We start from the raw sequence: 26,069 nt of genomic DNA on the forward strand, positions 1-26,069 counted from the left end.
CTCAGCCCCACTCACCTCACAGAGTGTTTGTTGTGGGGGAGGAAGGGAAAGGAGAATATTAGCTACTTTGAGACTCCTTCGGGTAGTGATAAAGTGGGATATCAAATCCAAACTCTTCTAAATTTGGCATAGAAACGTTTCAATTCAAAAAAGCAAATGAGTAACAAACCTGGCTTTTTCCTAGCACTGATGTTAACAGCTGCATATGTAAACTATCATAAGGGGTTACATAGCACAGTTTGTGCTGCATTGTGGCTATTTTAGTCATTGAGGCCGAAGCAACAGCTTATGCATATTTTCCTTGCAGTTACACTGCAGCATGGGGTTTGTGGTTTTGATGGCTACAAGATGGAGGACTTGCCTGTCAAGAACAGAGTGGATCTAAAGGAAGACATGCAAATTCCTGGTTTGCCCCTCCACTCTCAAATTCAGAGCATTGTTCTGCTCAAATTCTTCCTGGAATCCCATTGTAGGTAAGAACTCAGCAGGAACTCCCGATAGTCCTGAACGCACATTGTGAAAACTTGCTGAGAAAGTCAGATAAGTTACCTCAAACTGCCCTGAACCGACCAACAGAGGTTTCTAATTCTGCCCTCATCTCTTAATTAAAATGATTCCTCCCCCCCTCCACCCCAATTTAGCTGCAGAGAAGTATTCCGAGATGCAATTAGTTAGTTTTGATTAAAGGTAAATGCGCCCAGGGGTAGAGAGGGTTGGTAATGAGATGCTTATGTAACATGGCGTGAGGTCGAGAGCTCGCAATCGGAGTTCCCGCAAAGTATATTTTGGGTCATCTTTTCTTAATTAAGAAGGCACTGAGGGTTATGGATGGCTGGGACGGAGCCTTCCTGGAAGAGAGTAAATATCCTACATGGCTGCGTGGAGCTCTAGATCATTAGGATGAACCCAAATAGGTTTTTGAAGACACACACACAGTCTCCAACTTGCCTCTCAGTCTGCTATTCTGTCCTTGTTTACCCGGGAGAAGAGTCCTGCTGGATTAGCCCAAAGGACCATCGGGCCTAGCCTCCTCTCTTCCAACCAGAAACCCACAAGCCAAAACATTCCTCTTCTCCCAGGCCTTGGGCTAATGAAACAACCCATGTTCTTTTAAACTCTCTCTGTGGGGTCATGGTTTTTGTCTGTTAACTATGTACAGTAGTACCTCGGGTTAAGTACTTAATTCGTTCCGGAGGTGCGTTCTTAACCTGAAACTGTTCTTAACCTGAGGTACCACTTTAGCTAATGGGGCCTCCTGCTGCTGCCGCGCTGCCGGAGCACAATTTCTGTTCTCATCCTGAAGCAAAGTTCTTAACCCGAGGTACTATTTCTGGGTTAGCGGAGTCTGTAGCCTGAAGCGTATGTAACCTGAAGCGTATGTAACCCGAGGTACGACTGTACACATTTTTGTGCTTTTCAAATTGCATACTGCCCTATGATCCTCGAGTGAAGGGCAGTATAGAAAATTTAACAACAACAACAACAGCAACAGGGTCTGAACACAATAGCTCTTGAATTATGGTGCTGGAGGAAATCCATTCTGAAGGAAATCAGCCCTGAGTGCTCACTGGAAGGACAGATCCTGAAGCTGAGGCTCCAATACTTTGGCCACCTCATGAGAAGAGAAGACTCCCTGGAAAAGACCCTGATGTTGGGAAAGATGGAGGGCACAAGGAGAAGAGGACGACAGAGGACGGGATGGTTGGACAGTGTTCTCGAAGCTACCAACATGAGTTTGACCAAACTGCAGGAGGCAGTGGAAGACAGGAGTGCCTGGCCTGCTTTGGTCACGAAGAGTCGGACACGATTAAATGACTAAACAACAACATCCTGATCTGTAAACCCAAAGAAAGATCCCTTGGGAGTGGATTGGAAAGAGGATACAGGATATCCAAAATACCAGAATGGCCAGTTCCTGCAGTTTGTTAAAGAAAGGTGTGAACTTAAAACGCTGCCCACAGAGCCGGACAGGTCCTAAAACAGCAGGAGAAGGTCACAGCTTGCCCACAAAGTGCTAATAGGTTAAGCTTTGCTTACACAAAAAACGAGCAGAGTAAGCTGACATCAATAGCCCAGTTAACTCACTCCTGGCTTAAAGTCCCAACTCTCACCTGTCTCCCAAAAAGGAAGTTGTTGTCACAGTGCCAGATTTACCGGTATGTATAGGCTAAGTAGTCTGAAGCCTAGGGCTTTAGATGCACCTTCTTCAAGAGATAAGTTTAGGATAATATCCTTTATTCCTATATTAGATGCACTTGAAGCCAATTTAAAAAGAAGCACTGTGTACAGTGATGTTGCACAATTGTGTCCCATTCTTGCTATTCTGATAGCATCCAAGCAAGAAATTCAGCATTGTGTTGAACTGTCGATGGAAGCGCACCGAGAAGATGTTGACCTGAAGCTTATTGAACTTTGCACTTTCACCTGTACACCTGTGGAAGACAGGAGTGCCTGGCGTGCTCTGGTCCATGGGCTCATGAAGAGTCGGACATGACTGAATGGCTAAACAACAGCAACTCTTCATCCCCAGAAATTGGTATTCAGAGACACATTTTCCTTCTGATCCCGGAGGCAGTCTATTGCCATCATGACTAACAGCTATTAGGGATGGGGAAATCTGTCAATTTCGTTTCCTCTTTGTTTTTTATTTTTCCAAACAACTCTCTACATTTCTGCATCAGCTTACATTTTAAAAAGTATCAATGAAAAATCACCAGCAAATTTGTGTGTAATTTTGCTCTATCTACAAATGCCTGCAAAGCAATTTCCTCTAATATAATGCATTTTGCAGGTTCTGTTTCCCCTAATATATGCATACTTTATCAGTGCATTTGCACTTTGGTACACATTACTTGGCTGGAGAACTGCATTGAAAAATTCAGAGAAGGGTGAATGTCAGAGGATAGCTAAGTTTTGCTTTGCCTGTTATTGAAAAAAGCGCAAATTATGTATGCTTGCCTAGAAATTCCTCCCCGCCCCCTGCTTTGTGGCCATTGATAGTCTCAACCTTCATTTCTCTGTCTAATTCCCATTTAAAGTCATCTAAGGCTGTAGTTCTAGCCCCTGGGAGGAAGCCCCATTGAATTCCGTAGGATTGACTTCTGAATTGGCATGGCTAAGATTGCTCTGTAAGTTAGTGGCCCGTGCCGCATGTCGTGGCCAGTAGCGTCATGGCAAATTCAGAAGCAGACACAGCCACTAAGGTTATGCAACCATCTAAGATTATACAATAATCTTACAATTAACAATAATCAGGATTCATTGCAATGATCAGTGCAGGTCACGAGACGTTGCCTTTCAGCGAGATCCACCATTTTCTGTGCAAGTGATTTGGAGTGCTCAAAAATCTTCTTTCAAAGTGACTTAAGCTATGTTTCCCTTGACCTTCCCATACCCTCCAACATTTCTCCGATGAAAATGGGGACATCCTATTCCATACCCACCAACGTTTCTCTGATTTATCCGATGGAAATAGGTATGTCCTGCCATACCCTCCAATATTTCTCCAATGAAAATAGGGACTTCCTCAGGCAGGCATGGCCAAACGTTGCCCTCCAGATGTTTTGGGACTACAACTCCCATCATCCCTAGCTAACAGGACCAGTGGCCAGGATTGATGGGGATTATAGTCCCAAAACATCTGGAAGGCCAAGTTTGGCCATGCCTGACCTAAGGAAAAGCAGAGTGTTCTAGGATCAAATTAGAAACCAGGGCAGAACGATGGGGGGTGGAGACGCTCCTTCAGGTATACTGGGCCAAGGCCGTTTAGGGCTTTAAAGGACAGCACCAACACTTTGAATTGTGCTTGGAAACGTACTGGGAGCCAATGTATTGCCTACCGGCCAGCTTCTTTAAATGATCCTGGGTTCTAGACCAGGGCTGGGGGAAACCTGTAGCCCTCCAGTTATTGCTGGACTACAACTCCCATCAGCCCTGACCATTGGCTGTGCTGGCCAGAGAGTTGAAGCCCCAGCTGCCCTCACCCCCTGGGAACCAAGTGCTTTAGCCAAGGGAGATAAGTCCGGCCCCAATCCTGAACTCTTTCTCTGGAGCCACATTAAAACCTTTTTATTAACGCAGGCATTTTATAGATGGCTGAGTCAGTTGTTATTCCTCTCGGGTTCCATTGTATTTTATGATGTTTCTAATACTGAATGACGGTTTTAAAACGTTCATGTTCTCCACCCTCCCGGATCTTTCTTATTTTATTTTTAAATAGAGGCATGGTACACATATTCTTAAAATAAAGTAACAGAATTCAATAAGCCAATTGCTTTTCCAGGTAAAGGAAATGTTCTAGCCTGCCGGTCATTTTGATAGCCCTATCCTGGCTTCTGTGGCAACCAGAATTATATGTCGTATTCCAAATGTGGCCGCACCATAAATTTATATGAAGTTCTTACCATGCCGGCAGTTTCGTTTTCATCGTTCGTGATGTGAATTTGCGCGCTCAGGTTTCTACATCCTGTAGAAGTCTATCAAATATATATTATCTGCATAATCGGGATGAATTTCAGGAACCAAAATGCCTTTACTGTGCAGCCTGGGCAGGAGGAGTGGACAATGTTGTAGTTAATGGTTGTCACTTGTCTTAACTTATCCGCCACACCATTGCCCTGCTCACAGTTCTGAAGAATATTCTGCCGTTATGAATGGTCCCTGTCATCATTAAGAAAAAGAGGTCAGAACAGGCCAATATATATGGATCAAGTGACTTTTCTTCTTTAAGTTCTCAGAGTTCTTTTTTTTATATAAACAATTTTTATTGAATTTTGCAGTTTTATAAACAACATAGTCCATCAACATAAATCACAAAGAAAAGATAAGCATACAGTCCCTTTTCCATCTCCCCCCACCCTCAATCTCCCCTTCTGCTTCTTTTACTATTTTGTCATTCTGCATATTTTAGTATATCTTAACGTCATACCCTTTTACCTAAATGCACTGTTTTCTTCTAAATTTTGTATCAAACCATTGAAATCACATATTGTACTTATTTGTTTTCATATCATCCTTCTATACCTTTAACATTCATTTTTTTATATGTTTTCTCAAATCCTGCTAATGAGACTAGTTCTTTACAGTATTTCTGCAGATATAATATAAATAAGTCCCAGTCTTTTTTAAAGTCTTTGTTGTCTTTATCTCTTAATCTTGCTGTAAGTTTCGCCATTTCTGCGTAGTCCATCACTTTAAGTTGCCAGCCTTCTTTCTTTGGTATCTTATTGTCTTTCCATCTTTGAGCCAACAGAACCCTGGAAGTTCTCAGAGTTCTTAACCCAGCTCAAGGCTGTCATCCGAACTAGCCAATCACAGTCAGTTCATGAAAAATAAAGACTTGTCCCCAAATGACAGCCAGACATTCCCTTTTAGTGACCGTAACCTTAGTTTAAGGAGCCATTTGGTGCCTAGCTTATATACCTGAGTTTCTAACACCGGTCAGGAGGTGTATACAGTGGTACCTTGGGTTACATACGCTTGAGGTTACATACGCTTCAGGTTACACACTCCGCTAACCCAGAAATAGTGCTTCAGGTTAAGAACTTTGCTTCAGGATAAGAACAGATATTGGACTCCGGCGGCGCGGCAGCAGCAGGAGGCCCATTAGCTAAAGTGGTGCTTCAGGTTAAGAACAGTTTCAGGTTACGTACAGACCTCTGGAACGAATTAAGTACTTAACCCAAGGTACCACTGTAGTTCAAAATAGACAAGCAGTTTTTGAAAGGAAACAACGAGTTGAGAAGTTACACTTCCTGTGGAAGCCTGAGGCCACAGTTCTATGAATCCAGTCATACCTTTATTGGCTCCCCAGATCACTGCAATATACTTTCTGGCCATCATTAGGGCAGCATTGTGGAGTTGCAAGGAGCATGTCAGTGTTTCCCTGACAGCATGGAGAGTAAGGGTGCCTTCAGACTCTTGTTATCTTGCGAGAGGGATTCAAGGGCATTTCTGGAAATACAGGTTCATGCAGCGGAAGTGGATTAAAGTCCTCTTCTTTTTTGAAAGAATGACCTTTTGCAATCAGGAAAGAGATAGGGTAATGCACTGAAAGGTGTGGGGCGAGTGCAAGATTAACAGGAAGATGTGCAAGCACCCCACAAGCCAATCAAGATGAATATCTGTGGTTGTATGACCATCCCAGGAGCAAATCAGAATACCGTATTTTTCGCTCCATAAGACACAATTTTTTCCTCCTAAAAAATAAGGGGAAATGTCTGTACGTCTTGTGGAGTGAATGCATGGTCCCTGGAGCTGAATTGCCCAGGGACCAAAAGCAGATTATTTTATTAATTTTTTTTGGAAGGGGGTGTTGAAACAAAGCAGCTAATCGTTTGCTGATCGGGGAGAGATATAAGGGAAGCTAGAGATAAAGGAGGCTGCCTGGGAGGGGGGAGGTAAAAGCATACGGATCCTTAGGATTTTTGCACTGGGTCACCCCAAATTTACCATCAGATCACATAGCATGTCCATGGCTATAGCCTGCACCAAAAAATCACTTATCCACTGTTTTGTGGGGCCACAATGGTGCAAAAACATGGTTACAAAGCATGGATCCACATGGATCCTCAGGATTTTTGCATTGGGCTACCCCAAACTCACCGTCAAATCAAATATCGTGTCTGTGGCCACAGCAGGAACCACAAAAATCATACATCCACTGTTTCGTTCAGAATATTTTTTTCCTTGTTTTCCACCTCTAAAAACTAGGTGCATCTTATGGAGTGAAAATAGCTCAGTAAAGACTGGGCACAGTCTAACCACAGCATGAGCATTGTGGAATCAAATCAGGACAAATGCTGAAGAAACAGGGTGGCTGGGAGAACCCTATGATCTATGGGCCCTGCTAGGAGTTCCCTGGTCCAAGCCCTTAAAAAATGGTGGGTTCCCTGCAAACTCAGCTGGTGTGCCTTGAGAGGTGTCCCAGCATCCCTTGCTGCATGAGAAGCCCCCCACAGCTCTGTGTTCTTCAACCTTGGTTCCTCACTTGCTATTAGACTGCATGTCCCATCATGCCCTGCCACCTTTGCTAAATCATCAGTGGTGATGGGAGTTGTAGTCCAACAGCTTATGCAGGTTCCCATCCTTGAAGAAGACTGTGTGTAGCTGATTCAGAGGGGTCTCAAATGGTAAGTCACTGGTTTTTTGAATCCATGAGAGAAAGAGAGAAAGAGAGAAAGAGAGAAAGAGAGAAAGAGAGAAAGAGAGAAAGAGAGAAAGAGAGAAAGAGAGAAAGAGAGAAAGAAAGAAAGCCATTTTCTCAGAAGCCCGATCTGTTTCTGTTGCATACAGCTGTTGTGGTTCTTTAAGATCTAAGCAAGTTGCTCCATTCTGAGTTGCTTTGCTGCCATGGACGTTGTTGACGGATGCAGCTGCAACGGCAAGCAGGTCAAGGGAAGCAGAGAATCCCAGGAGGGAACAAATGTTCTAATGAGATAAGAAGCGGGGAACGTTCGACACTTGGGGAAGGGGGAGTCGGAAGTGGCATCGGTGATGCGATTAAATGGAGCCAGAATGGAAAGAGGTGCCTTTGGCAGGTCGAGGTTTGCCAATGGGGAAATCTAGCGCATTTGCATCCAAGCTATATCGAGGGCCTACAGCTTCCATTGTTCGATTGCAGGCAAGAGGACAAGATTGGAGCCAGTGGAGTGACTTGGGAGCTTCTGGCGAAATCAGGTCTGGCAGGCAGACCTTGAGCTTCAGCTATCATGTTCCAGGCTTGTATACAAGTGGCGTTTCTGAATGGTGGTGCTTCATTGCTCTCTCTCTCTCTGTAATTGCAGCTGCCTTTTGGAACTGCTAGGGAGGGAGACAGGAAGGCCCCAGAGCCAACTAATTCTGGGTTCTGCACCATTCTCCTCCATGTTGAGTTCTGCAGGGGCTTAGGAGGTGGAAGATGACAGCCATTGGTACTCCCTGGGATGGCTCTTAGGAATAAGGCAGGCATGAATGGGTATGGCGGAAGGTGGACTGGGGTTGGTGAGGCAGTGCCCCATTTCCCCCAGTGGACTAGCATTTCATTGTAGAGAATTTGTTTCATCCGTGGGTGAGAACATGCTCTCCTGCACATTTCATTGTGACACCTTCAGCTCCTTTGGATGTGAGATTCAGTGAGGTGCTCTGCTCCAAGAGTAACACATGAGTGTTGGCATGCAACTAAGGAAATGGGGGGACAATTGGCAGACCTCCAGCTGGCTCCAGCCCACCGGCTGGTGCGCCGGGCAAACTCCAGTCCTTGGTGCAGCATGAATCTGTGACCCAGAGCTTCAGAAGCGAGGGCACGCTACTCAGCAGAGTAAGCGCTGCACAAACAGAAATGGCAGGAGAGGCTGTGTGAGCATATTTACAAGCAGTTTCTTCAGCGTACATCAGGACAAAAGGAAACATGTCTGATCTCCTTCGTGTCCAAAGAAAGACAGCTAAAACAAAAGCTATACACAAACGGGAGTTCCCAGCAAGCTGTGCTGGAGTGTAAACATACATGTGACACACAACAATCAGGCCTGTTCCTTAAGGTGGAACGGAATATCCCAACATCAAGATGCCCTCCAGATGTTGTGGACTACAACTCCCACCAGCCTCTGCCAGCATGGCCCAATGGTCAGGACTGATGGGAACTGCAGTCTGAGGGCACCTGGTTGATTACCCCTGCTCCACTCTGAAATAAATTCATTCATTCATTCATTTGTTTGTTTAATTTACGTACCGCCCTTCATCCAAAGTTCACAGGGTGGTTTAGATATAAAAATAGAAAGATATATAGCATTATAGCAAACAACAAGAAGAAGAAAAATCCCACAGTTTAAAAGGCCATAGCTTGTTGCCATAGGCCTGGGAGAAGAGGAATATTTTTGCCTGGCACCAAAGATATGTAATGAAAGTGCCAGGTGAGCATTCCTGGAAAGAGCATTCCAAAAGTGGGGAGCCACCACAGAAAAGGCCCTTTCTCATGTTGCCACCCTCTGGACCTCATGTGGAAGAGGCGCATGAAGAAGGGCCTCAGATGATGATGGCTAGTCTGGGATGGTTCACATGGGGAGATGTGGTCCTTGAGATATTGCAATCCTGAGCCATTTAAGGCTTTATAGGTCAAAACAAGCACTTTGAATTGGGCCCAGAAACTAACTGGCAACCAGTGCAGTCAGAATAATATGCTTAAACCGGCTTGTCCTGTTGAGCAACCTGGTCGCTGAATTCTGCACCAGCTGAAGTTTCCAAATTGTCTTCAGAGGCAGCCCCATGTATAATGCTTTGCAGTAATCTATTCTAGAGGTTATCAGATTATACTGTAGGTGGCCAGATAGGGATGCAGCTGGGCCACCAGCCAAAGCTGATGGAAGGAACTCCACACCACCGAGGCCACCTGAACCTCAAGCAACAGCAATGGGGCCAGAAGTGCCCCCAAGTTGTGTAGCTGCTCCTTCAGAGGGAGTGTAACCCCATCAAGAGGATGGGTTGAAGGTTGCCTGCTCTTGATGGGGTTACACTACCTCTGAAGGAGCAGCTACACAACCTGGGGGCCCTTCTGGCCCCATTGATGTCGCTTGAGTAGTTTTTGTCCCTGTGGCTCTGAAGAAATATAATTAGCAAGCCATACCTTTTGGTTTCATAAGGGATCTCTGGAAAGTGTTGACTGATCAAGTTGCCATTCGGCAACCCGGAAGATCATCTGCATATTGCACCTTTCTCATTCTCTCTGGTACAGAGAAGATAATAGCAGAAACTGTAGCTAAATTTCTGCTGAGACCACTGATGGCGTGAGCTAAGGTGCCTTCCAAATAAATGTAACTACATTTCCCTATCTGCCCGTAGAGTTATGTGATCCTGTATCTCATTTTTGCCTGTAAATGGGTGCAGAAGTCTCTCCTGCGAGGCCTGTTGGCTGGTTGGGTGGATTGATCGAAATGGTCCTTCTTTACTACTCCCTAGCAACAAATAAACACTTGCAGCGTAGTCAGCAGAGCTTTTATTGACCATCATCCGCTTGGGTATGGTGACGTGGACACACAGCTATTTTTAAATTCCCTCTTCTCCCAGCGAAATCAGAGGGAGGGCAATTTCTTGCATCAGGTCTAGAGCTTGTGTCAAGCTGTCCTGCTAAGAGGGTCCTGGTCACAGGCTGAAGGGCCATCAGTCCTCAGCTGTGCCCTCCTCATTCCACCCGTGTCTCCACCCCATCTTTGCTCTTCCGAGACAGAACATTTGCTGCTTTCCACCAGAGTAAAGCATTATCCACCAGGTGCTATGCCTCCCCTCTAGTTGACATATAATCAAAGAACCATAGAATTGTAGAGTTGGAAGGGACCTTGGGGATCCTAGTCTAATCCAATTCCCCGCAATGCGGGAATATGCAGTCATCCCATATAGGAATCAAACCTGCAACCTTCGTGTTATCAGCACTACACTCTAACCAACTGAGCTATCCAGGAAGCAGGAACACAGGAAGCTGCCTATACGGAGTCAAAACTCCTAGTCCATCGCGCTTACTATCATTTACTATCTGTGATTCCTCCGGCATTTCAGGAAGGAGTCTTTCCTCAGATGCTTGGAACTGAACCTGGGACCTTCCCCATGCAAAACAGGGGCTCTGCCACTTACTTATGGCCGTCCCTGTGAAAAACAAAGTAAGGTTCCACCAGGGGCAGATTTGGGGCAGTGCAAGCTGCCATTGCGGTTTCACTGGGCACCTTCTCAAAGCCCAGTATAGTTCTTGCCCAGCTTCAGGAAGGAAGTGTTAGGACTCTGACTGGGTCCTAGAGGAGTCCTTCCTCCTTCCCAAAGCTGGGCAAGCACTTACTGGGCTTTGGGAAGGAGTTAGGAAGGCTGTAGGACCCTCCCAGAGCCTCATGCCTACTTCCCAAAGCTCCGCTTAAGCTGGCAGAGTGAGGGCTGGTGGGAGTGTATTACCAAGGTCTGCCCCTGGTTTTAGGGCTCATAAAGGGTTGGTAGGAGCATAGGGAACTGCCTTTGTATTGCCATGCAATGGTCCATCTAACCCAGTACTGTTTACACTGAGTGGCAGCAGCTGTCAGAACCATCTAGCTCAAAGACCTAGTCAGGCAGAGAACTGGAATACGACTTAAAAGTGCAGGAACACCTGCAAAGAACAATGTTTTCCCCCCAAAGAACGCTAACATGAGCAATAATTTCTGACCAGGAAGAAGACACCACAAAGCAGATTTACATATTATGCCCCTCCCCCCGTATTATCAGCATTGCATCTCAAATCCAATTTGCAGTTGGGCCTTGTGCAAAAGACCCAGGGGTTGTGACCCTCCTGCCCCATGATTCCCCTTAACCATGCCCCTTGTTCAAGTAGAGTGTCTGAAAATGTCCTGTTTCATGTACCGATCTGCGTGGTGAAAGGAGAGGCAAGGATCAGGGCCTCTAATGTGGAATGTAGTGCTTGCAGAGGCATGTATGGGAGGAGGTTCAAGCTGTTGTGAGTAAATGCGTAGAACCTGTGTTGTGTATTCACACCAGGGCAGTCTAAATCCTGCACCTTAGAGTGTGTTCAGAATATTGAGACATCTCATTCCATTCTGCCTTTATTATTAACTAGGGAGGGCCCATTTCTCATTTTTCCAATCTGAAATTCAGTTCTCTACATCACTTTATAATTTTTTAAGAAGTCCTCATAAAATTCACCAAAATTTTAGTGTGGATTTCTCCAAACATGCACACTTTTGCATGGAATGCTGCCTAATAAACACATGTTTTGCAATGCAACCTCCCCCTATAATAATGCATATGATTAGGATTATTAAATATATGCATATATAGCTAGACTTTACATTAGGACCTGTATTTTCTACACATGACTTGGCCTGAGAACCTTATTGCAAGAATTGGAGAAATGCGAATTTCAGAGAATAGCTGCGTTTCAGTTCGCGTCTCATTTTGCAAAGTGTGAGTCAGGTGAGCTCACCTGTAAATGTGAACTGGACTGAACTTCTCTCCCCATCCCTGGTTCTTACTAACAGCGCCCCTTCAAGGTCTCACATAAGGCTTCACTCTACTTGCGTTAAAACCAGCTAAAAGTCAAAATGGAACAGGAAATAATTCAGCTGGGCAATTTCAGCTTGGGATCAGGTCAGTTTTTCTATTATCTTATTTAAGTACAACACACACACCAGATTACATTGCAATGCTCACTGGCAAATGCACATGTCTCTGTCACACGCCCGCCCACTGTTCTTGTGTAGGAGTGTAATGGGCTCGGAATAGACAGACAAAGGCGAAAACTCTTCCCTAAGACAGGGAACTGAACATTTTGCTCCTCTCCTAGCCACGTCATCTATGCTTCTTTGTTTTTTTCTACTCCCCCCACCACAAAATTCTTCAACTTCTCTGCCTTTTCCTGCCAATCTTGTTAGGCAGCTGTCAGAGTTTGCTCCTGAACCCCACATGAAAACTGATATGCCACAGCAGCTGAGTGAATGAGATGTGCGTCAGGATATTCCTGTTTTCAGTTTTACATCTACTAGGGCCACCTTCGCACCAGCTATTTAAATGACAGAGTCCAAACTTTTAAACAACCATGGTTTCCTCCAAAGAATTCTGGGAGCTGTAGTTTGTTAAGGGGGCTGGGAGTTCATAGCAAACCCCTTGTTCCTCTTACAGAGCTACAATTCATTGGATTCATCACAAAGGGGAATGGATTATATACCTGAAAGAGCATCTCTACCCCCATCGTTCAGCCTGGACACTAAGGTCCAGCACTGAGGGCCTTCTGGTGGTTCCCTCACTGTGAGGTTACAGGAAACCAGGCAGAGAGCCTTCTCAGTAGTGGCACCCACCCTGTGGAACGCCCTCCCATCAGATGTCAAGGAAATAAATGACTATCTGACTTTTAGAAGACATTTGAAGGCAACCCTTTTTAGGGAAGTTTTATTGTTTGATGTTTTATCGTGTTTTTAATATTTGTTAGGAGCTGCCCAGAGTAGCTGGGGAGGCCCGGCCAGATGGGCAGGGTATAAGTAATGATCAACAACAACAACAATTGTTGTTGAACAACAACAACAATTGTTGTTGTTACTCTGAGAATTGTAGGTCTGGGAGGGAACTAGGAGGGTAGCAGACATATTTAAGTGGGTCCATATCTAATAGACATTTTCCCAGGAAGGTCACATCAGGGAAGGTTTGGTTTTGGAGATGCAGTGGTACCTTGGTTTACGAACTTAATCCATTCCGGAAGTCCGTTCTTAAACCAAAGCTGTTCTTAAACCAAGGCATTCTTTCCCATAGCAGCAGGGGACTCAATTTACAAATAGAACACAGTCAACAGGAAGTGGAGCATGTTCTGCTTCCAAGGCAAAGTTCACAAATTAAAACACCTACTTCTGGGGTTTGCAGCGTTCTTAATCCAAGATTCACAAATTAAAAGGTAAAGGGACCCCTGACCATTAGGCCCAGTTGTTACTGACTCTGGGGTTGCGGTGCTCATCTTGCTTTACTGGCCGAGGGAGCCGGTGTACAGCTTCCAGGTCATGTGGCCAGCATGACAAAGCCGCTTCTGGCGAACCAGAGCAGCGCATGGAAACGTTTACCTTCCCACCGGAGCGGTACCTATTTATCTACTTGCACTTTGACGTGCTTTCAAACTGCTAGGATGGAACCGCTGACCTTCTGATCAGCAAGTCCTAGGCTCTGTGGTTTAACCCACAGCGCCACCCGCATCCTTATTCACAAACTAAGCTGTTCTTAAAACAAGGTACCCCTGTAGTACTACCTGCATGGCCGTTCAAACAGGCTAGTTCAGGACCATGGATAGCTCCCAGTGAACTTTGCTGGCAGAAGTGCCATATTGTAGACCAGTGTTTCCCAACCTTGGGTCTCCAGCTGCTTTTGGACTACAACTCCCATCATCCCTAGCTAGCAACACCAGTGGTCAGGGATGGTGGGGAATGTAGTCCGAAAACAGCTAGAGACCAAAGGTTGGGAAACACTGTTGTAGACAATGGATTTTGTCTCAGCAAAATACCAACTCTCAGCATCCTTAACAAACGATAGCTCCCATAATTCTTTTACGGAAGCCATGACTGTTGAAAATGGTATCATAGCACTTTGAATGTAGGGTATGAATGTAGCCCAGGTGGTCATTGAAGAAGTGGCTGTAGTTGGCTCACCTACAAAAAGGGGGGTGGGTGGGAATGATGGTGATGATGCCTCCAGAAGCAACTTTGGTTCACATTGCTTTTTTTTCTTTAAATGGGGCTAGTAGACCCATTTTGAGTCACGTGCCTCAAATGGATTATTTTTGTTGTTGTATATATTTCAACAATCCCAAAGTTTGAGAGTAGCACAGGTGTTGTAAAGGTGGTTGCAAACAACTCCATTGGAGAAGAGAACAGTGACTACCCAGACCCCTTTGCTGGTTGGGAAGGCCCCCCAATAATCATAATAATATATTTATACCCTGCCCATCTGGCTGGGTTTCCCCAGCCACTCTGAGCAGCTCCCAACAGAATATTAAAAACATGATAAAACATCAAACATTAAAAACTTCCCTAAACAGGGTTGCCTTCAGATGTCTTCTAAAAGTCAGATAGTTGTTTATTTCCTTGACATCTGATGGGAGGGTGCCACCACCGAGAAGGCCCTCTGCCTGGTTCCCTGTAACTTCGCTTCTCGCAGTGAGGGAACTACCAGAAGGCCCTTGGAGCTGGACCTCAGCATCCAGGCAGAATGAAGTGGGTGGAGACGCTCCTTCAGGTATACTGAGCCAAGGCCATTTAGGGCTTTAAAGGTCAGCACCAAGACTTTGAATTGTGCTTGGAAACATACTGGGAGCCAATGTAGGTCTTTCAGGACTGGTGTTATGTGGTCTTGGTGGCCACTCCCAGTCACCAGTCTAGCTGCCTCATTCTGGATTAGTTGTAGGTGTTGTAAAGGTTGTTGCAAACAACCACATTGGAGAAGAGAAGAGTGACTACCCAGACCTCATTGCTGGTTGCAAAGGGGCCCCCATAACAGTTCAAGCTTCAGGAACCCAAAGATGTAGGTGTTGGAGACAATAATGGTTCTGAATGCCAGTTTTGCTGGAAGCCACACGGGTGTGTGTGTGTGTGTGTGTGTGTGTTAGAGTGTTCTTGTGTTCCAGTCCTGCTCATGGATTTCTTACAGGCATCTGTCTGGCTACAACGAGAGAGGAATGATGGACAAGTTGGACCACCAGCCTGATCCAGCAGTCTCTCCTTATGTTCTTATGATAGCACTCAGACTCAGTGAATGACAGCTTGCTAGCTTGCTAGGTTCCTATGCCAACCACCTGATGGCTTTTTCACCTTTGGTACCCAAGAACTGAAGAGCATCTCTGGCTTTGCACGCTCAGATTTGGGTACAATTCCTCTCCTCCTGATGCATCTCTCCTTTTGAAACCCACATTCGTATACGGGAAGAAAAGGGAGCTTGGGTGTTGGAGCCTTCTCTCCCTCCACCCCCACCCCCACCACCCCCAGCTCCCTAAAAGGACTAGCAAGAGAAAGCATTAATAGGAACAGTTCGTTCTCGCTGACACTTTTGTTAGCTTTGGGAACTTCAGTAGGAGGGAAAGTTTCAGCAAGGACGGAGGTGCGTCATTCAGGCAAGCACTTGAAACAGGATCCCATCTTGACAGCAGCGAGACTCGGTGGTTCAGAAGGAAAGCGTTGGCAAGCGGGAGGCTTGAAGGCTAAGGATAGGACAGGGGTTCAACATAAGGTACAGGAAGATGCCTTACAGTGAGTCAGCCCATTGATCCATGCAGTGTAGTGCTGCCTGCACTGGCTGGCAGCAGCTCTTCAAGGTTTCAGGAAGAGGTTTCTTCAAGCCTGATCTGGAGACACCAGGAATCGAACTTGTGACCTGCTTTATCAATAAGCTATGGCCCTGCAGTTTATTGTCAGCACATGGGGAGAACAGTGCCAGATTTACGTACAAGCTAAACAAGCTATAGCTTAGGGCCCCATTCTCTTGCCTCCCCCAATATACTTCTTCTTCATTGTATTTCATTGTTAATATACTTCTTCTTAATTGTATTTCAGTTCAACAATTACTTTGATAGAATACATATTTTGTTATGTGCGAATGGCTTTAGATACCTGTTAGGTCCATAAATTACCACATATTATATATTCAACACAAAAAAACAGGGACAATTTGTTGTTGACAAAGGACAGCTGGACATATAATGGGCCCCATTACCTTCAGTTCGCAACTGGACCCAACGGTCAGGGGTCCCTTTACCTTTTACCTTCAGTAGCTTAGGGCCTCATCAAACCTAAGTCCGGCCCTGGGGGAGAATGTCAGAAAGAGCCATGTTCACACCATCTATTAGAAGTACTAGGAAGCCATGGCTTCCCCCAAAGAATTCTGGGAGTTGCAGGTTTTTTTAAAAGGGGCTGAGAGTTGTCCTTCACAGAGCTACAATTCCCAGAGTTCCCTAGAAGAGGGGTGGCTGGTTAAACTGCTCTAGCAACTTGGGATGGCTTTGATTGTCTCCTGCTGAGTGTAAACGAACTGTGAAAAAGATTCTATTAATTGGAATGTGGAGATGATAGAGGTGCCTTTCCCTGTTTATCTGTTTTGCAACAAGAAAAATCGTGCTTTTGTTGTTGTTTTTTAAAGAGGATTGGACAAATTCATAGAAAGAGGGTGATCAATGGCTAGTAGCCACAATGTCTGTGCTCTGCCTGCAATGAACAAATTCCTATGCCCCACAAATAACCCAGAGATGCATTTCAAATAAAAGCACACATTCTACTCATGTAAAAACACGATGGTTCCCAGACTGTCCACAGGCTGGATTGTGAGGTCGAATGGGCCGCATCCGGCCCCCGGGCCTCAGGTTGCCTACCCCTGTTCTATGCTTCCCACCTGGCCACTGTGGGAGCAGGATGCTGAACTAGAGAAGCTGTTGGCCAGATCCAGAAGGGCTTTGATGTTCTGGTGTTCATGCAAAATGCCCAAGGCGGCTCTGACTCTCATGCTGTGCCCCTGAATCATCCCCTTTAATCCTGTCCTTTATGGACAGCACCGGCTGCCCCAGATGTTTGCTTGCTTCTGGGGTCCTTGCTCAACCAACAAGAGTCCATCTCTCTCTCTCTCTCTGATCAGGATTGCCAGGAAAAACCCCGCGGCAGCCTTCCGCACGCTCTGGAATTATGGGTTGCCCATGCATGCCTGCTTTTCCTGTTTGTAGGACACACGCCTTAGTGGAACGATGTTAATGAATGCTGCCCCAAGGCACAGCAAGCTGGGGTCGTCACCTCGAGGGACACTAATTAACGGGTTGTGCTGCACTGCAGCACTTCTTTACCGGCTGGGACAGCTGCCAGTTTGGGTCATGGGTCCATTTCAAAATAAGGTCAATTTGCCCCCTGTCTAAAATGGCATTCAAACCATGATCGACGTGCTCTTTCTGTTGTTTGCAATCAAAATAAATAAATAAGCGAGGCAAGGGCCCCGCAGCTGGCAACACCAGGAAAACTGAGTGTCTATTGATGTGGTTGCTAGTTGCTTGTGCCAAAGCACCATTCTGCTGCGATTGGCAGAGTTGTTTGTGGATTTTTTTTTAATGAACCACATGTGTTTTTTGATTATCATGCTTTATTATCTCTGGGTGTTTGTGCGTGTGTGTTTGTGTGTATGTGTACACACACAATATCTACTCATTGGATCCTGCTCATGAATCACTTTGCAATAAAGTATCCCAAAGCGATTTAGCAGTAAAAACCTCAACAGGGAAAAACAGTTAAAAACCATTTTGTTTGTAAGAAGAAATTAAAAGTGTAAAAAACGTTTTGAAAGGTTGCAAGCTGCTTGGAGATCTCGTTTGTGTGACAAGCGACCAGCAAGTTCTAATAACAGTATTGATGCTATTGACATTAGTATTAGTATTGAGATTAGTATTGATCAGGGCAGCCAAAAAGATCAGCGTTATCGAAGCATTGAAGAGGGAGCCACCAGAAGAAAGATGTTTAGGATCTAGATGCAAAATAAACACTGAACCGAAATCAACCTCCCCACAAAGCAAAAATTAGAGATCCAAAGAGAATATTGCTTTGCTGTAGGTGGATAGCAGCAAATCCAGAGTGTCCCAGGGAAGAAAGGAGAGTTGGTGCAGGAGGAAGTGAGCAATGGAAGATTAACAGGCAGCTGAATTTTGGAGCCTAAAGTCATCCTTTGGAAGAAACCTGCAAACGAAATCTGAGCGACTAAAATAAAGCTCGTTCCGAGCTGGAACCAGTCCGAGACTGAAGTGAAGGACATGAGGCAGGAGTTAATAATGCAGGTGAGCTGTGCATAGGTGAGCTGCAAGCAAGCTGCCAGCCAGCTCTGTGGAGGCTCCTTTTATTGACACAATATGCAAACCCAGGCAGATACATTTTGGGCTGTGACCTTTACACATCTTCCAGTCCTGCGATCGTGGGGTGGTACAAAGTTATTTTGGCACCTGTTTCCACTGCATCATTGTCCCCTTGCACAGTGTATGACGAAGGAGACAAAGATCTCAGAGACAAAGGTTACAGACAGGACACCACAGACTACTGAGACCCAAAAGGTTAGACAGAGGGCAAGATGTTCAGATAGCTGTGGCCTTATCTGTGAGGGGGAGTGTGCTCTTCACCCAGCGATCATTCCTACAGAGATCTACAGCCTGAGCACTTGTTGGGGTGGAGAAGATGAGGCAAAGGCACTTTGCAACAAACCATGGCAGGCTGGTCTCCCCATCGCTCAGCCTGGCTTAACTTGCAAACCAAGTTTTCATTCATTTGTATGCCACTTTCCCACATACAAACACCAAGAAACCGTAGATGTCAGGAACGCCACTTGACCTGCTCTGGGCTATCATAGAATCACATAATTGTAGAGTTGGAAGGTACTCCCAAAGGTCATCTAGTCCAACCCCCGGCACTGCAAGAACCGCAGCCTTTTGTCTGTGGACTCCCTGCAGTTCCTTCTTTTGACCTTTGCTGCATGGTGGCGCCCAAGGGTCATTGGTCTGATACCCACAGTACTTAGACTTTGGTAGCTGGCTGCAATGTCTGTGCGCCAACACCAGGAGGCAGCATGCATCTGAAAACCAGTCACTGGGGGATGACCATGACAAGGTTTGTCGAATTTCTGTGGGTCTTTGGTTGGCCACTATGATGGGTGGCACTGTGGGTTAAACCACAGAGCCTCTTGGGCTTGCCGATCAGAAGGTCGGCGGTTCGAATCCCCGCGACGGGGTGAGCTCCCGTTGCTCGGTCCCTGCTCCTGCCCACCTAGCAGTTCAAAAGCACGTCAAAGTGCAAGTAGATAAATAGGTACCACTCCAGCAGGAAGGTAAACAGAGTTTATGTGCACTGCTCTGGTTCGCCAGAAGCAGCTTAGTCATGCTGGCCACATGACTGTATGCTGGCTCCCTTGGCCAGTAAAGCGAGATGAGCGCCGCAACCCCAGAGTCGTCCGCAACTGGACCTAATGGTCAGGGGTCCCTTTACCTTTACCTAGATAATAGCTCTTTGGTCTGCTCTAGCAGAGCTCGTCTGATGTTTTGATGACAAATCTGCTCTTGTGATTTACCTCTGGGAAACGGAGAACTATATAGTGAAACGTACTCTAATAAACTTATTGTCAAGGCACCCTCCCCTTCTTATGTTTTAAATATATATATATAATACTCTGGCTTATTACACACAGTCTGTGTAGTGGCACGGGGGGGGGGGCGGAGACCAGGCGGAGGCAGGGCTGGCGTGATGGCACCCCACTGGGATCACGCTGCCGGGGGCAGTACGCTCCCCCCCCACTCCACCAGTGAGTCTGTGTTTCCTGATTACCCAGCTTCCCTTCCTGCAATCCGAATATTATGAAGTGAGAAAGAGAAAGGAGAGATAGAAAGAGCAGGGAGGAAGGTGGAGAGAGAGAGAAAGAGATGAGTCATGGTTTTTAAATGGCAGCTAATAAAATGTTCATTAATCGACATTAGCCACTGAACCCGAATGCAATAAATCAAACCTTTCCACAGTTTTTCCTTAACTGGATGCTGGACTTGATGGGCCAAATGACATGATCTAGCATAGGCTTCCTCAACCTTGGCCCTCCACATCATTGGTAGGCAAGCTAAGGCCCGGGGACCGGATCAGGCCCAATCGCCTTCTAAATCTGACCCACGGATGGTCCGAGAATCAGTGTGTTTTCACATGAGTAGAATGCATCCTTTTATTTAAAATGCATCTCTGGGTTATTTGTGGGGCATAGGAATTTGTTCATTCCCCCCCCCAAAAAAAAATATAGTCCGGCCCCCCACAAGGTCTGAGGGACAGTGGGCCGGCCCCCTGCTGAAAAGTTTGCTGACCCCTGCTCCAGATGTTTTTGGCCTACAACTCCCATGATCCCTAGCTAGCAGGACTAGTGGTCAGAGATGATGGCTATTGTAGTCTCAAAACATCTGGAGGGCCACGTTTGAGAAAGCCTGATCTAGCTTGCTCTTCTTGTATATTTTACGGCATCCAGCCAACCCCATGTGGCCTGAAATCCTTCTGCGTCTGGGAAGGCGAACCCCTGGTCTTCCAGATGTTGCTCAACAAAAACTCCCATCGGTCCCAGGAAGCAGAGGCGTGTTCCTTTCAAAAGGTACGTAAGCCTGGAGGAATCAAGACCAGGGTTGGCAGGGCAATGCCCCATTTCATAGCCTCCAGCATTCCTCAGATGAATAGAGGGGCGTTTCTCATTCCCCCCTGACCCTCCTTGACCCCCCATTTTTTGTCCATCCCACAGAGCATTTCCTATCAGAAGAAGGGCAAGTGCCACCATCAGAACACCAACTGGACACAGCAAACCCGCCTTCCACCGTCCTGAGCAAATCCCTTGATTTGATTTGATTCTTTGGCAGATATACAAAAAGAAAAACACACACCGATAAATTGACTTTAGAAAAGGGGCAAGATTAGACATGGATGCACAAAGCATTTTTTAAAATTCGTTATTTCATCATTTAATTTCTCTACCTCTTCATACACTAAAAATATATCCAAGCGGTGTACAAAAAAACTGAAGCAACACGTAAACAAAATATTATGGAAACACACAGTTACGCATAAAAACGTTACATTAATACATATCACAACTCCTTTTTGTTGTGACTCACCCTTGCTCTCAGCCTCTGGGTTTTCAGCCAGGGTTCAGACAAACTCTCAGCTCACCCACAAAGGTTCCCCATTAAGAAGAGGTTCTGGGAACAGTGGGCATCAGCCTGGTCTCTCACTTCAAGCTGGATGTTACTTCCTTAGGCTGCTCACAGCTCTGTCCCATCCAACTGCATTCTCCCAGCTCCAGCTCCAGCAAGTTTGTTGAGTTTCCTAGGGGTTCCAGAGGGCCTCCCCCACTCAAAGCTCTTTCTTAAGCCTGTCATTTACTCCTCCTCCAGCTGCTTTTTAAGAAGCACCAATACTCCTTGCACTCATCTCTCCCTTTCTTCCTGCCCAGGGGAGTCCTACCTTCTGCCTACCCCTCAGATCCAGCACGGCTGGGCCTTGGGGGATGGTAGTTATTTCTCCTCCTCCTCCTCCCTTCAGGAGAGCTGCTCAAGGGAGGAAGCTAGCAGCCAATGCCACCATCACTCAGGACAAATCCTGGCTCCTCCTTCTCCTCAAGCTCAGCAGCGGGTCACTGGTGAGGAAAATAGGAACATTCTTGGATCAAATCAGAAGCCGGGAAGGCATTCATAATTCCGGGACAGTCTCTGGAAAATCAGGACTATTGGAGAGTACAGTGGTACCTTGGGTTACAGATGCTTCAGGTTACAGATGCTTCAGGTTACAGACTCCGCTAACCCAGAAATAGTACCTTGGGTTAAGAACTTTGCTTCAGGATGAGAACAGAAATCGTGCAGCGGCACTGGGAGGCCCCATTAGCTAAAGTGGTTTAAGAACAGTTTCGGTTTAAGAACGGACCTCCAGAGCGAATTAAGTTCTTAACCCGAGGTACCACTGTATGCCTGCGAGCGCTCCAATTGGAGAACAGCCTTCACCAAAGATGTCATGGGCTTTGAAGACACTCAAACTCAGGACGCAAGGGAGAAACGTGCTAAGAGGAAGGCATGCTTGTCAAATCCACACTGTGATCAACTCCCACCCGGAAACCAATGTCCCCACTGCGGAAGGACGTGTGGATCCAGAACTGGCCTCCACAGTCATTGTTAAAACTGTGTTTATGGAAGACAACCTTACTCGGCTACGAGGGATCGCCAAAGAAGCCATTTGCTCTGCTGCCCCAACACCTTGGTTCAACTTCTGTGCAACAGTGGCCTGCAGCCATCTTGCCACCCCTTTCCTCCTCCTTTCCCCAGAACGTCTGGGAGGGCCGCGTCCGAATCCGAGAGCCAAGGTTTGACGCTGAAAGGAAATCACTCAGCAAGATGTTGCTAATTGGATTCCAGTTCAATCGAGCCGACCAAGCAAAGGCGACAGCGGAGAGATCTGAGTCTTTTTAGGAATGACATGAGAACAATGAATTAATCTGGAGAAGAACAGAGAGGGGCCTCTCTCTCATTTCTGAGGATGTAATTCAGCACAGGGCTGTTGTAATGCTTCCTGGATATCAGGAACATCTTTTTGCCATTCTCTTCCTTATCTCTTTTCAGAAGCTGAGCTTGAAGATTTCCCCACCCCGGGTTTTTTTCTTTTTTAATTTCAGCTTCTCCTCCTTCTATTCAAGTCTTTCCTGCATGCTAAAAATATCCCCCGGGGCATTGGATAAGGGCACCGTCTGGCCCGGGTGTGACCCAGCAATGAGGAGGATGTCAAGAAGAGCTGAATTAGTTGTCCTGCTGACCTCTCATCCCCAATCTCCTGCCGAAGAATGAACTGAGGAGTTAAACAATAGTTAACACCAAATTATTTTTGCATGCAAAAAGCTTCGCCTCCAAGCAGGCCGCTTCTGGAGCTCTGCTTCTGCAGTTAGTAGGCATCTGAGTCCATGTTCCAGCTCCTTGCATCTCCTTCTACACCAGGAGCCAGCAAGCTTTTTCTGCAGGGGGCCGGTCCAGTGTCCCTCAGACCTTGTGGGGGGGCTGGACTATATTTTGAGGAGGGAACCCTCCAACTCTCCTCTCCCTTCTCCACAGCTCTGGACAAGCCCCAGTGGCTGCATACCTGTGCCTTGCGAGTGGCAGGGGCTGGCGGCGGTGGCGGAGGGACGATGAGCGTCGCGAAAGGGCTGGCTCCGGAGAGGGGCTGCTTAAAATGGCGCTAACCTAAGAACTAAATAGATTGTATAGCCTGGTCAATCTGCTGGACTCTAATTTCTTATACAGTGGCACCTTGGGTTACATACGCTTCAGGTTACATACACTTCAGGTTACAGACTCTGCTAACACAGGAATAGTACCCCGGGTTAAGAACTTTGTTTCAGGATGAGAACAGAAATCGTGCTCCAGCGGCAAGGCAGCAGCAGGAGGCCCCATTAGCTAAAGTGGTGCTTCAGGTTAAGAACAGTTTCAGGTTAAGAATGGACCTCCGGAATGAATTAAGTACTTAAACCGAGGTACCACTGTAATATGCTTTGTTTATATGATAAGTTGGTCTACAGAACCACATATTTTGATATATGTTGAATCGTATTTTAAAAAGACTAAAAAAGAATTCTGTAAAAGAATTTAAATAGTTACATACATCCTGTCACGTTCTGTGTGTTGTTTACCCTTCCTCCTCTAGGCAGGGCAGGGAGAAACCAGGAGGAGGGAGGGAGGAGGCGTTGCTGCGGTTTGTGTGTGTGTGTGTGTGTGGGGAATGGCACAGCCCAAACGATCAGAATCCCCATACCGATTCTCACGGCGATTCCCGGACTGTCCGCGGGCCGGATCCAGAAGGCAATCGGACTGGATCCGGCCCCGGGCCTTAGTTTGCCGACCCATGTTCTACACAATGTAGGTTGTTATGGCTGCATTTTAAAGTGTGCTTGTGTGTGGGGAGGGCACACCTCCCCAAGAGACTTTTACGCATGCGCATACATTGCTTGTAAACTCCCAGCTGAATGTGCAACCCAATTTTTTGAAAACGCACTGGGTTTTGTTTTGTTTTAAACTGCAGAAATTGTTCCCACAAGATGCAGTGAAGGCCATCCACTTAGAGGGCTTTAAAAGAGGGCCAGGGAAAGCCACGAAGGAGAAGTCTATTGATGGTCACTATCCACAATGGCTGCCTCCACAGCTGGGAGCAGTGATGTTTCTTAATATCAGTTGCTGGACACTACAAGAGGGGAGAGTTGCTCTTGTGTTCAGGTGCTGCTGGAGGATTTCCCATAATGAGTGCCTGGTTGGCCACTGTGAGAACAGGACATTGGTCTGGATGGGCTGATCCAGTAGGCTCTTCTAATGTTCTTAGGACATTATGGTGGGGTTCTTGGATCCTGAATGCCCTGGAACTCAGACGCTTTGGCTCCTGAACGTTGCAAACGTGATTGTTCCGGTTTGCGATTGTTCTTTTGGAACCTGAAAGTCCAGCGGGGCTTCCGATTGGCTGCAGGAGCTTCCTCCAGCCAATCTGAAGCCACAGTTTGGTTTCCGAACACTTCGACTTCCAAGGTACGACTGTAATAATAATTTGAAAGAAGCTCCCTGAAGAATCCTGGGAACTGTAGTTTGCCCCCACCATAGGCACCGACTCCATGGGGCCTGAGGGGGCCCGAGCCCCCTCAAAAATTCGTTTGGGGGGCTCCGCCCCCCCAATAATTTAAGAAAATTATTAGTTAAATTATGCTTTGTAAGATCACAAAATTATGTTGGTATTTTTTATTTTCCTTGTTTGACGATAGTTACCTTTTAAAATACATTCAGTAATGAGTTAAAACAAAGCCACTCCCGATCTAGAGAAGGGGTGGGGTTGCGGGCTCTCGACCCATCAACAATCTCGCGGGGCTGGCGAGAAGCGGGGATTCCCCCTAGCTCATTAATATTCACCGCCCACGGCGGCAGCCAATCGGCTGCCGCAAAGGGCAGGCCCTCACAGGTTCACTTAAGGTCGGGGCAGCCCGGGGCTCGCCCGTTTCGTTCCCCCAGCAGCAGCGGTTTGGAGGTCTTGGCCCCCCCCAATATTTTTTATAAGTCGGTATGGGCCCCCGCCCCCCCAATATTTTTTATAAGTCGGCGCCCCTGGCCCCCACTGAACTAAAATCCTCAGCACCCTTGACAAACTGCAGTTCCCAGGATTCCTTGCAGGACTGAGGAAAAATGTGCTTCAAATGCATAGTTTGTACCCAGCTGTCGTCTCTTGGGGAGTGGTGCAGTGCAGGTGTACCTGGGGCAGAATTGTGAGTTTTCCTGCTCAACCGAGCAAGTTCTTCCTCCTTCTTCCAGGGGGAAGTGTCAAGTGCAATTCAGGTGTGTGAACGAAGAATGCCAGAGGCAGCCTGCCACCTCCTTTTCCCTTGGGCTCCTTGCTTGAGCCGGCTCCTTAAAGGTGACACTGATTTTGCGGTCAGCTCGGAGTGTGTTTGCAAGCCCTGTTTGCTTACTCTCTGAGTCATTGGAATATGACACAGGCATCAAGCTGGAAATGTACACCACGCAAGGCAGGCGGCCTTTGTTGCATTTTCAAAAAAGCAGCTTGATTCCCGCCTCCCTCCTGCCCTCTTCTCCGTAAGCACGGAAATAAACATTTGCTCATATTCAGAATGGGGGCAACATGACTCGTGGATTCTGGAACTGGATCGGCAGAAGAGGAGAGAGCAGCTGGCTGTCCCTTAGCCAAACGCAAGCCTTGCATCATAAGAGCATCTGAAGAGGGCTGCTGGATCAGACCAGCATTTTGTGTGGCATTGTGGCCAACTGGGTGCCTGTGATAAGTCCCACAAGCAAGGCATGAAGGCAATATCCCCTTCCCCATCAGTTAGTATCTGGAGGTAGACTACCCCCTGAATGTGGCGTTCCCATAAGCCATCATGACTAAGAACTATAAAGAGACCTCTTTTCCTTATATTGGTCCAATTCCCCTTTAAACTACATTATAGATGGGGAGCCCGTGGTCCTACAGGGTGTTGTTGAACTATTGTCCAACTGTCAGATCCTGATGGTGGTTGCTCATGAGTAACCAGGCAGGACTCCA

General features: G+C 46.6%; 2 protein-coding genes across 3 annotated transcripts in view; both read left to right on the forward strand.

Moving 5' to 3' along the window:
• LOC310831093 (myosin-11) overlaps positions 1–26,069 on the forward strand; it is a 1,553,087-nt gene that overhangs the window by 727,007 nt on the left and 800,011 nt on the right. The window lies entirely within an intron of this gene.
• Positions 1–26,069, forward strand: part of GRIN2A (glutamate ionotropic receptor NMDA type subunit 2A) — a 213,513-nt gene that overhangs the window by 38,628 nt on the left and 148,816 nt on the right. The window lies entirely within an intron of this gene.

Source organism: Podarcis gaigeae (genome assembly GCF_964106915.1).
Source record: "Podarcis gaigeae genome assembly, chromosome: 14".
NCBI lineage: Eukaryota > Metazoa > Chordata > Lepidosauria > Squamata > Lacertidae > Podarcis > Podarcis gaigeae.